We start from the raw sequence: 15,651 nt of genomic DNA on the forward strand, positions 1-15,651 counted from the left end.
GACACAGAGAGCTCCCCTCTGGACTGAATAGCATAAATGCATTAGTAACGAATGTCTTAATCTCATTGCTAATGAGAAATGGAGTTGGGAAGATAAATACTGAACTAGATAACGTTTATGTAACCTAAATGAACAAGAAATATATCTTATAGCTTATCAATACTACAGTGTTTAATAATTCAGCCCGGGGCCTGATTAATACTGAGTTTCAGTACCCATCCCTGATCATAAAAAAATTTTCTAGCCATTATTCAACGTCATAACTCAGGAACAGAAGGGGAAACATTTAGATACTGAATCAGTGACACTTACCTTTGGTGGCCACCTCGAAACTGTGCTGATTGTAAAGATCTTCTGTGCTGTTATTGTCTTCATAAACTAGTATTGACAAGCTAAATGAAAAAGTCCAGTCCTGCACAGCAGTAGACGGCTTTGTCCACAAAGTGCACACACTGATTCAAGAGCCAGGCATCAACTGTTCTGTGTATAGAGTCAATGACCCGTGAGGGCTCTCTTGTCACCCTGAAGAAATGGCAAATGATGAAATCATCAAATACTTCAGCACAATAATATTACACTGAAATCACTTCGTAAACAAAATTCACGCTTTACAGGATTGTTGGTTTTCTGCTGAGCTCAGCTTCTGCTGCTCGAATCCACACGTGGCGCCTGTCTGGCCTCACATCCACATCATCAGCTTTTACATGATGGTCTCCATCCTGAAAGATGGATTTTTTTCTAACACAGCGATAAACTGTGGCTAACTGTCTATCCACTTAACTTTGTCATAGTGCTAGGGGAATAGTGTACATGATTTAACTGTGTTAAATATTGACTTTAAACACACTCCATCTGTTGACACCAGTGTGTGTGTGCAAATGAGTGGAGAGTCTGAGTTTGCTATTTTGTTAAATCGACTGTGCTAAATGGATTAAAGCAAATGTAGTATTGAAAATGGATCTCATGATGACTTGTACATTAACAGGTTTCTCTGTACAGAGGAACCATTTACCTTCATTATTACCTGACCCCCTCAGCTGTGTGGAGATTAGCATCTTTCAGCTGAATGTTTTGATTTTCTCGCCCGTAACTTTGGTGTTGTGGTTCACTCTCACTGATCTTATCAGCCCATTATTGCAAGCAGCTCTAAAAAGTGAAGGCCACCTTCCCAGCACCAATAAAGACAAAAGAACATTAGCAACTACCTGGAGATCACAGTGGAGCATTTAACAGCTAAAGAACCAGGGGTCTCATTTACAAAACAGTGCGTAGGATTGCTGCTAAAAATGTATTTACAGACAAAAGCCAAAAATGGCGAGCACCAAAAAATATTCAACAATTTCTACAATCAGGCTTCCACCACCCCATCTGCGTCACCAATTTCCCATCTCCAAAACATCTGTTTTTATAGCTCACAACTTTTTCGTGGACAGTGGCTTACACCTCTTTCAGGCCTCGTTTTGTGTGTGCGCAATGTTTATAAATGAGACCCCAGTTGTTCAGGAGCAGGTGGAGATCAAAAGCAGAGCTAAAAGTAGATTTAATATTGGAGTCTGGATAAGTAAATGAGCTACTGTTTGCCAAAAAGTGTTCTCTAGTTTTGTCACATAAAGCAACTCCTTTCACATAACATGCCAACTACTGAATCAGTCTTAAAGTGGAACTTCGCCCATTTAAAAAATCCATACATTATTCCTATGGTCTAAAACAGTACAAAAGTATACGTAAACATGAACAACTATTTGAAAGCTCCAAAAAATGCAGTGCTAAAACCAAGCTGCAAGTGGATAGAGCAGGCGCCCCATGTACAATGGCTTCGTCCTCGGGTACAATCCCAGCCCAAAAAAGAATCTTAAAAAAAAAAAAAGATTCTCAGTCATCCAGGTCATGGTAATCTTAAGTGCTAAATCGTAGACAACTGGACTTGCTTGAGTGTCTTGAAGACGTTTCACCTCTCATCCAAGAGGCTTCTTCAGTCCTAATTGACTGCCAAGATATGGCCAGAGAAGACAGATGGTTTGAAAGAGGCATGAAAGAAGCCATATACAACAAATTGGAACGGCCATCGTTAAACAGAGGAGGTGGCCTACGACCCCATTTATCACCCACCTACAATGCAGTCTTTAGATCCCTCCCCAGATGATTTAACACCCAGTCACACCTGGACCCATCTAACCCTAACAACACACATGATGGCCCAGGAGGGTCATTGACTTACATTTGACCTCAACGACTCTGTAAGGGTTTGAACCCACGCAGAGTTTTAAGCCTGCGACTCTGTGCCAGTCAGTTAGAGCTGAAGAAGCCTCTTGAATGAGACGTGAAACATCTTCAAGAAACTTGCTTATGCAACTGCGACCTTGTCACATATTGGCATTTGGTCATGGACTTTTCATGTCCACATACACTGTGCAAGGTACCCTGGGTGTGTTGGTTGTTGATGTTCTGGGACACCATGTGTCAAGTTCTGCCTGTTACATGCATTGTCTTCTTTCAAAATACACTTCTGTTTTCACCGGAAATTTAACATTTACATACAGTCTCTTTCAAAATAAATGCACAACGTCGGTACAACACCGCAAATTGACTTTTTTTCCCTCTTCAGCAACAAACACATGTGGTTAGGTTTAGGAAAAAAGAACAGGGTTTGGCTTTAGAATCTTACGGAGCGTGAACAGCACTCTCTCAGGTGAAAGTCAGTGTTTGTTGGACCCATCCACCTCCCCTCCTGCCTGCCCCAGTCAGACTTTCACCATCTTAGCTTTTGTCCTTGTCCCTCTATGTTTCCCCCGATGCTGTCGGGCACAGTTAAACTATAACGGCAACCGGCCGCGTATCACGCCAATAAGGACACCTTTTTCCATTGGTTTCTGACGCTGCAAGCCACTGCCCAAGTGCCTGATTTCGACTTCGGAGTGAGACCTGGCTTGTAACTAGCTTCTAACACAGCGACTGGCTTTTAACATTGAGCATACACAAGCCCTAAGGTGCCGGATGAAAAGAAAAGAAAAGAGAGAAAAAAAACATTCTGTGGGCCCACAAAATCAGGCGCCCATTCATTGTCTATAGAACAGCTTTAGGCTTTATACTTGATGACATCACACATTTAAGACTTATTTTTCTGGTTTCTGGCTTTGAGATGGAGTATCTCAGAAATACCAACTGAACTTTCCTGGAAATAACATATTATAATTTTTTAATTTAGGTGGGTTTCCTTTCAATATTTAGAAAAACAGCTTTAAGTTTGCCTTGATGTACATCTCCTGTTGTTAGAGGTGTCTCCCATGAGACAATAGTCTTTGTCTTCACATCTAAAGCCTCCAGAACTCAAGAAATAATACCAGTAAGAAAAGCGAGAGACAGCATCTTTGTGTTCTTTTATTCATCAAAAATTCAATGACTGTCAAAGACAGAAAGAGGAACGCCCATTCTGTGGGACCAAATGAAATGGCAGCTGATATTTGGTGGCCGTCAAAACTACTGTATAAAACCTGTGAGCCAAAGATGAAGTAAAAAAAAAAAAAAGTAAACTGAGCACTATTTATTCTTTAATTTGTACACACATTCAATAGATTGGGATGGACTCACAGCTTACATTACACAGATCGTGTAATGATTGCAAACACAACTTTAAAAGGTCAGTGTTGGGAAGTAAATTAGTATTATGTACCTTATAGGGCTGCCCCCGACAAAGAATTTTCCTAGTCGACCAATAGTCATCATTTAGGGCCATTAGTCGACTAGTCGTCTGCATGTTTACGATATCAATTTAATTATTAAATGATATATTTTGGGCGGGGCAACACAATGATTTGAGTTGAAGGTGTGAGGAAGAATAGTATCAGTAACATTGTTAACACTGTGCTACATTACAGAGAAATACAAAACCGTACTAATGAACCTTCATTAATATAGGCCTATATTTTATCTACAAGTGCACGTCACACACTGAGCGAGCCGCCTGTTAATGACGCTGTCGGCAAAGCAGTAATGATTGTGCTAAGTGGCTAATGGGCATGTAGCTACTTCCGTGTTTCAGATGATACGTCATGTTTGTAGTCGACCAATGAAGATGAGTTTACATATCACCTTGGGTTCGTCCTTCACCTTCTCAAAATGATCCCACACTTTGGATTTCCTGCCCGACATGTTATTAACTAGCCTGTGGAATAACCACAGGTACCAGCCCTGGAAGTTAGGGACTGTACACATGGTGCGTCTTTAACCGCCTGGAAAACGCAAGGTCGGGCGCTGGGAACTACTCTTGTGCCTTTTCTGTGCTGGTTTTAAAGAGCATGGCGGCAGGTTACGTCTGAGGTTGCTAAGCAGTCTTAATAAGCATCGTATAGCCTATTTACCTGAAATCCTGAGTGCAGAGCTGATCTTCTTCCAGGTGCTGTTTATAAGTGTGTAGGCCTATCGTCTGTAGGACAGATGTAAAGCTCTGGGTAGCCCTGCACTAACATGATCAACTTTTCTGTATTTATCAGACTGAATATTTACAGAAGAAGGGAAAGATATCTGTCGGCTGTGAGTGGTTTGTAACATGACTCCTGTCTAACTGCTGAGCGTGGCCACTTCCTGTGTCTGTCCTTTCAAATTAAATTCCCACATGGTCCAGTCATATAGGTATAGATTTATTTTGATAAGGCGCAGCTCCTAATAGAGTTTCACTTTTTTTTTTTCTGTGACTAAGTGACCAATGAAATCTTGCCGACTAATGACCTTTCTGGTCGACTAATGTTTGGTCAATTGTTAGGGGGCAGCTCTAGTACGTTACTTGGAATACAGATAAATGTCGTATTAAACTGCATTTCATTTCTGTTGAAAACAGTAGTATGTGTAATGTAATGACAAATCCTTACAACAACAAAAATGCATGTTAACAAGACGTTGGAGGTGTATCTATCTTTCTTTACAACAGTCAGCTCTGTCCGAGTGGAAAGACATGTGACACCTGTGATATCTCAAACAACACTGTTGTCCTCACTCAGTCTCAGCTCGCCCTCATTTGCCAGGCAGTCAGTGTATAAATCCCAGGAAACCGCCTCCTCCTGACACCCGTTGCTCATCAGCTGCAGGATCTATGAGCTTCACACATCCAGAGAGGCCTTTACTAACAGCCAAAGCCCACAGCCATCACTCCCCTGGCATGGGCTGTGTTTGGAGGGCAGCAGGGAATCTTGGCTGTCGACTCAGACTGCCTCTCAGGTTGTTTCAGTTCAGCTGGGTTTTGAATGGCACAGTGCCAGTGTTTCATAAAACAGTCTGGAGTCTTAATGGGATGTAAAGGGACTAAAACATTTTACTGTTTAATTTCTGATAAAACACAAAGGATTCAGAAAAATGGAAAAGGGAACTGTGGTTATTAAACAATGCTCAATGAACAGCAGTGGTTTTTAGAGTTTAATTTTCAAGGTAAAGACAATAGTTTCAGATGTCAGAGCTTAAAATCTGCTGATGCTTTGGTACCCAGCAGCAAATACCTTCCAAAGACAAGGACACTATCAGACATCCATCATCCATTCATCTCTGTCATCTCCTGTTGTGACCCTGATTCCCCACAGGTTAGAAAGTGTTTGCATAGACAGTATATTTCATCTGAGAATGTTTGAATGTAAATTAAACTTGCAGCTCGTCTCTTGTGTTATTTTACACCAGCTGTCTCTATGAATGCAAGCATGTATCTATCTATCTAGCCAAATATCTAAGGTATCTATCTTGCTTGTTCACTGTCTGTCCATCTATCTTGCCCTCAAGCTTTTCTCATCAGGCTAAAAGTCAGCAGAAACAAAATTTAAACGACAATAAAACTTGATCTATCCTTTTTTTATCAACTGATCTGGGGCCTGGTTGCGAGGGCAGCAGGCTGAGCAAGGTATTCCAGATGTCCCTCTCCCTAGCAACACTTTCCTGAGGCATTGCTAGGCCAGATGAAATATATAATCTCTCCAGCATGTTCTGGGTCTAGTCTGGGGTCCCCTACTAGTTGGATGTACCCAGAAAACCCTGTCAGGAGGCACCCAGGATCCGCCTTAACTGGCCCCTTTTGAAGCAAAGGAGCTCAAGCCATCATACAGAGGAACTACAGAGCTTATTTCAGCAGCTTGTATCTGCAATCTAATTCTTTCAGTCACTACCTAAAGTTTATGACCATACTGTAGGTGTGGGTTGGAACGAAGATGGGCTTGTAAATCAAGAGCTTTGCCTTCCGGCTCAGCTCCCTCTTCACCACGGTGGTCTGGGGCAATGCCTGCATCACTGCCAAACCGACTATCCATCTCTTGCTCCATTTTACCCTCACTTATGAACAAGACCCCGAGATACTTGAGCTCTTTCACTTGGGGCAGACTAGGTAAGGCTTGTTTTTAGCTGAGCCTTACATTACGTGATTTTGTCAATCACCTGTGACCCAGTATAAAGCCCAGTATACCCTGCGTGACAAAAGATGACCAACATGAAAGAAATGTGGTCATATCTTTGGCCATGACTCTAAAACGGTGGTCCTACATCGCACAGTAAGAGAGGTTTAAGGATGGCTGCTGTCACAGTCTAGCAATCAAAGACAGCTTGGGATAAAATTCTGACAGTATCAGAAATATGGAGTGACCATCTCACTGTGTGGCTGCTGTTACCACCTACTTCTACTAACCAACCAATAGCAATGCAGCATGAAATGACGCACTGATCAGTGTGACAATGCTAAATGCTCGTAGATGCTAATAAATACTTACTTCGAGCTCTTGCTGCAAAAGTGACATGCCAAGTTGGCCTCTTTTCCCCCACCACAACCGCGCCCACATTCTCCACCTCCTCCTCCTCTTCTTCAGACTTTTTTTGACACACATAAATGCCCCTATAGCAAGGGCTCCATTCATGTTTGTTTTCACTTTTCTCTTACCACTACACTGATGACATTTTGTTCTTGTGTACTGATGACAATAGATGTATGTCATAGCCTGAGATTCAGTTGGCGTTGTCATCGTACAGTCTGCCTACATTAAACTTGATGTCGTACCCAAGTTTATTAGATCCATGTCGCTCAGTGTAGCTGCACTAAACTTACCAGGTTGCTAAAATCTCACACTCTGTAGGAGGCTTAAGAGGAGTGAGGAGTCAGAAGTCAATGACGATTGAAAACAGACGATTAAAACAGATGTTTTAGCAATTTTGAATCACTATAATCACAAGAGGTCTTTAGGCATACAGTAGTAATAAATGTGCTTGCACAATATTAGGCTGATTGGTCCAGTAGTATGCAAGACCAAATGCATGATCTCCTCATCATTTATACATCCATTTTCTGTAACCTCTTATCTTCTTAAGGGCTGAGGGGAACTGGAGCCAATACCAGCTGACATTGGGAGAGAGGCGGGGTACACCCTAGACAGGTCGCCAGACTACAGACAGAAAACCAATCACACCTGCTGGTAATTTAGAGTTACCAATTAACCGTACCTGCATGTCTTTGTACTTTTGGAGGAAACCGAAGAATGCGGAGAAAACCCATGCTAACATGGAGTGAAAGTTCTAACCACTGCACCCCCATGCCGCTCCTAAATGTCATCCATCCAATCATCCATTTTGTATACCAACTTATTTCTCTTCAGAAACAAGGTGTAGTCGAAGCACACGTGCATGAAGCAAATTAACTCCCTGGACAGGTCATGCATCTGTCACAGGACTAATGCAGGTAGACAGACTATCACTCACACTCACATTTATACCTATGGGCAATTTCAAGGCTGTCTTTTTATCTTGAGAAGACAGTGAAGCGAAGCACATGGAGGAATTCTGAACAGGAGGACAACATACAAACTCGTAATAGCATGGTAGGAGCTGAGAATAGAACCTCATACTGTGAGCTGTGAGGTGACGGAGTTATCACTGTGTAACCATACTGCACCGCTGCCCTCTTTGTATCGTTTTTAATAGACTGACTTTGCTACGGTCAAATAAAAATTAACATAGGATGGATTCTGTGCACTTTTACCAGTGTTGAAGATAAGTTTGTTTAGCTGTGAAATCTGCTGCAATGCACATTTACAGTGTCCAACAGTTGTTCAGAGTACACAGTTCAAAGTTGATGTAAAATTGATTTTCACTTGAAATAATGAGCCTCATCTCACCTCTGACATGTTAAACAACTCTCTGACCTTGAATCCCTCTGCCAATCACTATGGCCTTCTCTGACTTTCTTTGAGAGTAAAAAGACACCATTAATCTCACATCTCACCTGTCAGACTCTCAGAGGGGTGTTTGTGATGCAGGCTATATGACCAACACACACTCCCAGTCTCCAAGGACACATATTGTCACTGCTCCGGCTCCAATTTGCCCTCCTGCATTAGGACAGCAGCTTTCATATCACTGCTCGACAGTTCTTCAACACATGCTGTGCTCTTAGGTTCATTTAGGGGGTGACAAACAGACGCCTCTCGGTGGGTTTCCTAAATCCTCCAAAGAACCAAAGACAAGTTTTAGAACTAATATCAGGTTTTAAGAGCAGTATTAACTTTTAAATATTGCACAGTCACGGGGGCCTGGTTGGTTCCTCCAGGACCAGATAGTGGGGAAATAAAAGAAAAAAGAGTTTCTTGATTACACTGGCGGGTCTCCAGAACCACCCAGCCTGAGGCATCACCAGAAGCACAGATTGAGTACTCAAAGTGATGATTAAGTTGAAAAATTTGGGTCCCCTTACATGAACTCTTTGATTCTGTCAGAACCCAGGCTGGGCTATCAAGAGGACAGTGTGGGGAGCTATCCTGGCCCAAGACCCCCAGGGGGATTCTGATGGCCCTGGGTTCAGTGTGTGACAGTTGGTTCAGTGCTGTGACTCATTACAAAGTTGTTTAGAAATATAACCTACTAAAGCAAATTAATCAGCTGGAATCTTAAAGGTATACTATGATGGATTTTCTGACAAAACAACATGGAGACTCCGACAGATAATCCCTCTCAAAGTTGAGGCTTTATAAAAAGGAAGTGACCTGGGGCCGTATTCACAAAGCTTTCTAATACAAAGAGTTTCTCCTCGTGATAACATTCTATGAAAATTCTTAGTTAAAATTTTTCTTAGAATTTGTTGGATGGATGATGGTTGAATGGATGGACTAATGGATAAATGCACTGATGGATGGATAGATGGATGGATGGATGCATGGATGGATGGATGGATGGATGGATGCATGGATGGATGGATGGATGGATGGACAGATGGATGGATGATGGAATGGATGATAGAATGGATGGATGCACTGATGGATGGATGGATGGATGGATGGATGGATGGATGGATGGATGATGGAATGGATGATAGAATGGATGGATGGATGGATGGATGATGGATGGATGGATGGATGGATGGATGGATGGATGGATGGAATGGATGATAGAATGGATGGATGCACTGATGGATGGATGGATGGATGATGGAATGGATGATAGAATGGATGGATGCACTGATGGATGGATGGATGGATGATAGATGGACAGACGGATGGATGATAGAATGGATGGATGCACTGATGGATGGATGGATGGATGGATGATGGAATGGATGATAGAATGGATGGATGGATGGATGGATGGATAATGGATGGATGGATGGATGGATGGATGATGGAATGGATGATAGAATGGATGGATGGATGGATGGATGGATGCATGGATGGGTGGATGGATGATGGAATGGATGATAGAATGGATGGATGGATGGATGGATGATGTTAGTTGACGTCCATATTCCAAAATAAAAGCATATGTAATAGCACAGACTCGTCTCCACACAGTTAGTCTGAGTGGGCGTAAGTTCGCTGCATAGATCAGCCTCTCGTTGGGTGGAACGAGCCACCCACTGAGGTCCCGCCCTACCACCTCCGGTTGTATAGCAGTTTTCAAGCGCACCGTTGCTGTGGCACTGCCAAGAACAATTGTGATTGGTTGAAAGAAATAAAAAAAGCTGGGGCATTTTTTCCCCAATCTTAAAGTGAGAGTCGGCGCAGCCAGACCTTTCTTTTCTTGAGAAAGGTCTGGTGAGCGAAACTACCACACAGATGACCTGCAGGCAGGTAGTTTTCCAGCACAGAGATTCAGGCTGGTTTCTCAGCCTTAAGGCAAAATATAATTAAGCTGCCATGTGTGGTCCCCTGTGTCAACTGCATTTGATGAGTACTTGAACGTGACAGGGTACATAGGCGGTGCACAGAGAGCGGGATGAACGTTGGGTCAACAGGGGCCCACAACTCATTTTTGCCCCCAGGGCCCCCCAGTGGGTCAAACATCCACTCTTCCCAGTCTGTGTGTCCACAGTGTAAGGCCGCAGTCGAGAACAGAGTTCCTCCAAACAAAACATGAAATAGAGACGTAGAGCCCTTAAAGACAGCCTGCAGATAACTGCTGAACAGGCTCACCAAGTAATGATCTCCCTGCAGAGCTGTGATTACTACGGAGCCCCCCAAGGTTCACACTGAGATTCTCTTTTTGCGTTCCCTCGTAATATTTTTTGTATGAAAGCCTGTTTCTCCAATGCGTTCTCTCACATTAAATTTTGCATTATCTCGTATACCTCCTGCTCCGTTCCATCTGAGCCACATGTCAATTTCTGCTCAGCTGCTCCCAACTCAACACCCCAGAGTGGATCAGCTCTCTGAATTTTACTTTAAACTGGGCATTAAGTATGCTGATATAGTTCTACTCTCAAAAGGCATAAGTGAAAGTAAACTTAAACAACTTCTTAGATTACAGTGGCAAATGCCAAAGCTCATTCATTGACACTGCATGCTTGTGAGCTACTGTAGGTTACAGATACAGAAATAACAAAATGACTCCCTCAGGCGCACAGAGTGAAACACAGAAACAAGCATTTGACACAAAAATCACAGAACTAACGTGCAACATGACTAACTGTTGCTGCTGACACGAAATTCACTAACTATGTAACAGCAGTGCAAAAACACTTTAATTTAAAATGAGATCTCTATCTCTATCTCGCCAACTTGACAACACAAATGTTCAGATGTGCTCAGATTAGAGTCAAAAGGATCGGACCTCTCTTATTACCTGCAACTTGTACAAAGACCACAAAACATTTTGTGAGGAAACTCATATATATTGTAAAGGGAATGCAAAACAAATTGTTAGGAAATGCAAAACAAATTGCGAAGGAATCCAAAATATTGTGAGGAAATGCAAAACATCTTGTGAAAAATATTGCAACAGAGGCAGAACATAATGCGAGGGAATAAAAAAATATTATGAGAATGCAAAAATATATTGCAAGGTAACACAAAAATATTGCAGGAGAACACAAAACATTTTGCGAGGAAAATGTTTCAAAGGGAATGCAAAAAAATATGAGGAAATGCACAACAAATTGCAAGGGAACGCAAACTCATTGTGAGGGAATGCTAAATATTGCAACAGAATGCAGAACATAATGTGATGGAATGCAAAAATAGTGTGAGAGGATGCTAAACATATTGTAAGGGAACTCAAAATATTTTGAGGAATCACAAAAGATGTTGCTGGATAATAAACTATTGCAAAACATATTGTGAGGACATGCAAAATATTGAATGCAGAACATAATGCAAAAATATTGTGAGAGAATGCAAAACAAATTGTGGGGGAATGTAAAAATATTGTGAGGAACTGGTAATGCAAAATCTTGAAAGGGAAGACGTTGTGAGAAAACACAAAACATGAGGAAACACTAAAACATATTGTGAGGAAAAGCAAAACATGTTACAAGATAACGCAAAATATTGCAAGAGAATGCAGAACATAATAAGAGGGAATGCAAAACATATGAAGTGGGAACACGCACACGTAGGTTTCTGTCTTCTGTCCTTTACAGCTGTTGGGATTCACAGGACCACAGATGATTTGTCATTCGTTAAAATCTAAGCTGGACATGTGAAGGCTTCTTCTCTTCTTCTCTGCATGCTCTTTGTTCTTCAAACAGAGACAGCTATTCGACACTCATCTCCACAAGGGATCACCTCACACCTCCCAGTGAGACCAGTCGTCAAACTTGATTGGACAGGACTTTTACAGTGACATGTGACTCTATGAGGTCGCCAGGCATCTGTAGAGGTTCTGCTCCTTTCAAAAAATCTTTCTCTTGCTCTCTTGTTCTCTTGCCCCACAAGGTGATTTAATGTTAATTAAGTCACATTATTTAACATAATTATTGATTATTATTAATAATTATTAATTATTTCCAATAGCCAACTTACAACATTAATAGTGTCCCCTTGGTGAGGCCTAATATTGTTGTTCCCAACATAATTGGTGCCTCCATGTGACACCCTAATTTATGTTCCCTACACAGCACATGGAAATACCTCTACCACACAGCTCTTTAGACTTTTATGTGCCAGGGTAACCGATGGAACATTTAAATGTCATTGAGATGAATTACTTTTAAAGTTGTTGGACTCTTCTTCCAAGAAACAGACATTCACAACTGCCTGTTTCTGCAGGAGGGTGAGAGAGCAGATTGTCCATAGGGTGAACTGAGGGCAACGAAGGATTACTGTCAAACCTGCACATCCTGCTAACCACGTGTTTCAGAAATCCCCCTCAAAGAGACAATACAGGACCAGACATTACAAACTTTCCTGAGAGCTATCATTCTCCTCCAGCAGCTGCCCTGCAGCTCTATCTCCATTCAGTTTGAGGATCTAAAACTATTCATATGGATAGATATAATATCTAGTTATTGCTGCATGTGTTCTTTGGTTGTATTTCAGTATTAAGATCGTTGTGAAGCAACATTGGACAACTTGGACAACGTCAAATACCTAACAGCACTCTCATATGCTGCAGCACGGTGATGCTTTAGCCCCATGAACTGTTTATACCTCACATAACCTCTCAGTATTATGTCTGCATGGCATGTCTGTGTATTTTTTACATTGGGTATAAATAAGTTATGATCTGGTACTTTAAGATGCTATAGAGCTGCAGTGTTTACTGTACATTTCTCCTCACACAAAATGGATGTATTATTCATTATGTCAACACAGATGACTTGAGCTGCTTTATACGTCGTATTGGTTTCAGTTGTTAGTTTCCATCTTCACATAAGTTATCACTCAAACCCTAGCATTTGTTTTAAAGGTCCAGTGTATAGGATTTATTGGGATATATTGGCAAAAATGGAATATAATTTAATGAGTATGTTTTCTTTTGAGTGTAATTATCTGTGTGTTTGTTCCCTTAGAATGAGCTGTTTATATCTATACTGCTCAAAAAAATCAAGGGAACACTTAAATCACACACCAGACCGAAAATCAAAGTAAAACATTGAAATCACAGGCTGATCCAACTTGTGTGAATTTTATCACGACAACTCAGTGACTCAGTAGTGTGTACGGCCTCTAGGCCTCTAGGCATGCTCCTGATAAGTCGGCGGATGGTGTCCTGGGGGATCTCCTTCCACACCTGGATCAGGGCATCAGTGAGCTCCTGGACAGTCTGTGGCGGTACTTGGTGGCGTCAGATGCACCCATACATAACGTCCTATAGGTGCTCAACTGGATTCAGGTCGGGGGAACGAGAGGGCCAGTCAATGGCATCAATGCCTTCGTCATCCAGGAACTGCCTACAAACCACATGAGGCCATGCACTGACCCGCACCAGACTATCACTGACCCACCGCCAAACCATCATGCTGGATGATGTTACAGGCAGCATTACGTTCACCACGGCGTCTCCAGACTCTTTCACGTCTGTCACATGCTCAGTGTGAACCTGCTCTCATCTGTAAAGAGAGAGAATGAGGTGCCAGTGGCGGACCTGCCAATCCTGGTGTTCTCTGGTGAATGCCAATCCAGCCGCGCAGTGCTGGGCTGTGAGCACAGGTCCCACTAGAGGATGTTAGGCCCTCATGCCACCCTCATGGAGTCTGTTTCTGACAGTTTGGTCAGAAACATGCACATCAGTAGCCTGCTGGAGGACATTTTGTTCCTCCTCACACAAAGCAGTAGATACCAGTCCTCCTTTTGGGTTGATGCCCTTCTACAGCCCTGTCCAGCTCTCCAGGTGTAACAGCCAGTCTCCTGGCATCTCCTCCATGCTTTTGAGACTGTGCTGGGAGACACAGCAAACCTACTTGCGACCGCACATGTGGATGTGCCATCCTGGAGGAGCTGGACTGCCTGTGCAACCTGATTGGGCTGCAGGTGTTGAAGGTGTTTCTACGGTAGCCCTGCACAGACAAACCACTACTACAAACACTGGCTCTTAGACAGGGTCATTGCCGTTTTTGCGTCAGTCACCATAGTTGGCAACCTCTACATAACAAGAGTGTTGTAAAAACACGGATTTTTTTTAACTTGAAACTTTAAGTATAGAGTGAAAGAGGTTAATTCAGGTGCTGGCTGAGGCTCATTAGTTTGCTTTCTGATTGAGATGCTTTTAGCCAAGGGATCTGGATGTTGGTGTGGTAACCAAGAGGGTTTGCGTCCAGCCAAACAACCCACCTCAGTTGTTCTAACATCAATGTAAACCACGGCCTCTCGTGGCTTATTGCTTAAACAAGTCACACCTATAAAGTTTTATGACTGTTGATATTGTGCATCAGAAAGCATTATGTGTGTTCATGAGTGTAGTCATAAAGCATTGTGAATGGAACCATAAAGCAGTATATTTAATATGTGGTCTTCATAGAAAGTCTTACCAGCATTTTTACTTCTAAAAGAAAGAGCTCGTGCGTGTAAGACAACTGAGGTTGATTGTGAGAGGCAGACTTAACTAAAGCTTTTCTGGGTGCCCAACCACGAGTGCACAAAGGAGCTCAGCCCGACGGCAAACAGATGTAACAGTTCCCATTGCTCTTTAACCACAGTGTGCAGTGAGAGGACCTCAAGGCTGAGTAGCCTCCCCGAGCAAATCACTTATTTTTCATCATCTGAAAAAACGAGGAGATGAAACAAACAAGATTAACACAGAAGAAGAAAAACAATGAGAACATGACTGCAGAATATGAATAGAAAGAAACCCATCTGTTTTGAGCAGACAAACTAGAAGAATGAAAGAATACCCATGGCAAAACAAATAGCAACAGTAACAGAGCAGAAATTAAGGAGCTGAATGAACAAAGCAAAACACAAGACAAAAGGCAAAACAACAGCTAGGAGAACTACAATAGAAGAGGGAGCCATTTATTAACATGATTCAGCACCAGCACTGCACAATAAAACCAACTTGTATTTGGCTTTGGAATAGAAACGATGAGTAAGGGACTGTTCTTTACTTGTCAAATTTTAAATGAGACATGAGCCCTGTTTCCACCAAAACACTTTCGGTATAGTACCTTTGGAACCAAAAGTAACCATTCAGACATGGTACCTAGACCCTAGGTCCATTTAGCGTTTCCATCGCAAACAGTGCGATTAAATGTGGGCGGGGGTCATTCACTTTACTCGCTCTTCACTGGAGACACAGAGAGAGATTTGCTCTCTCAGGCAAGCGCAGGGGTTTAGTGTTGCCAGAGACCATAGGAACAACGCACCGCAACAACCTGGTCTCACTCCGAAGTTGTCAAAATCCGGTGGTGACGGGGAAACACAGCGGGACAAGAACAAAAATTAAGGCACAAAAGTCAGAGTAAGGTGGGGGATAGAGGTGGTGGATGGGTCC

Source organism: Epinephelus lanceolatus, chromosome 12 (genome assembly GCF_041903045.1).
Source record: "Epinephelus lanceolatus isolate andai-2023 chromosome 12, ASM4190304v1, whole genome shotgun sequence".
Taxonomy (NCBI): domain Eukaryota; kingdom Metazoa; phylum Chordata; class Actinopteri; order Perciformes; family Serranidae; genus Epinephelus; species Epinephelus lanceolatus.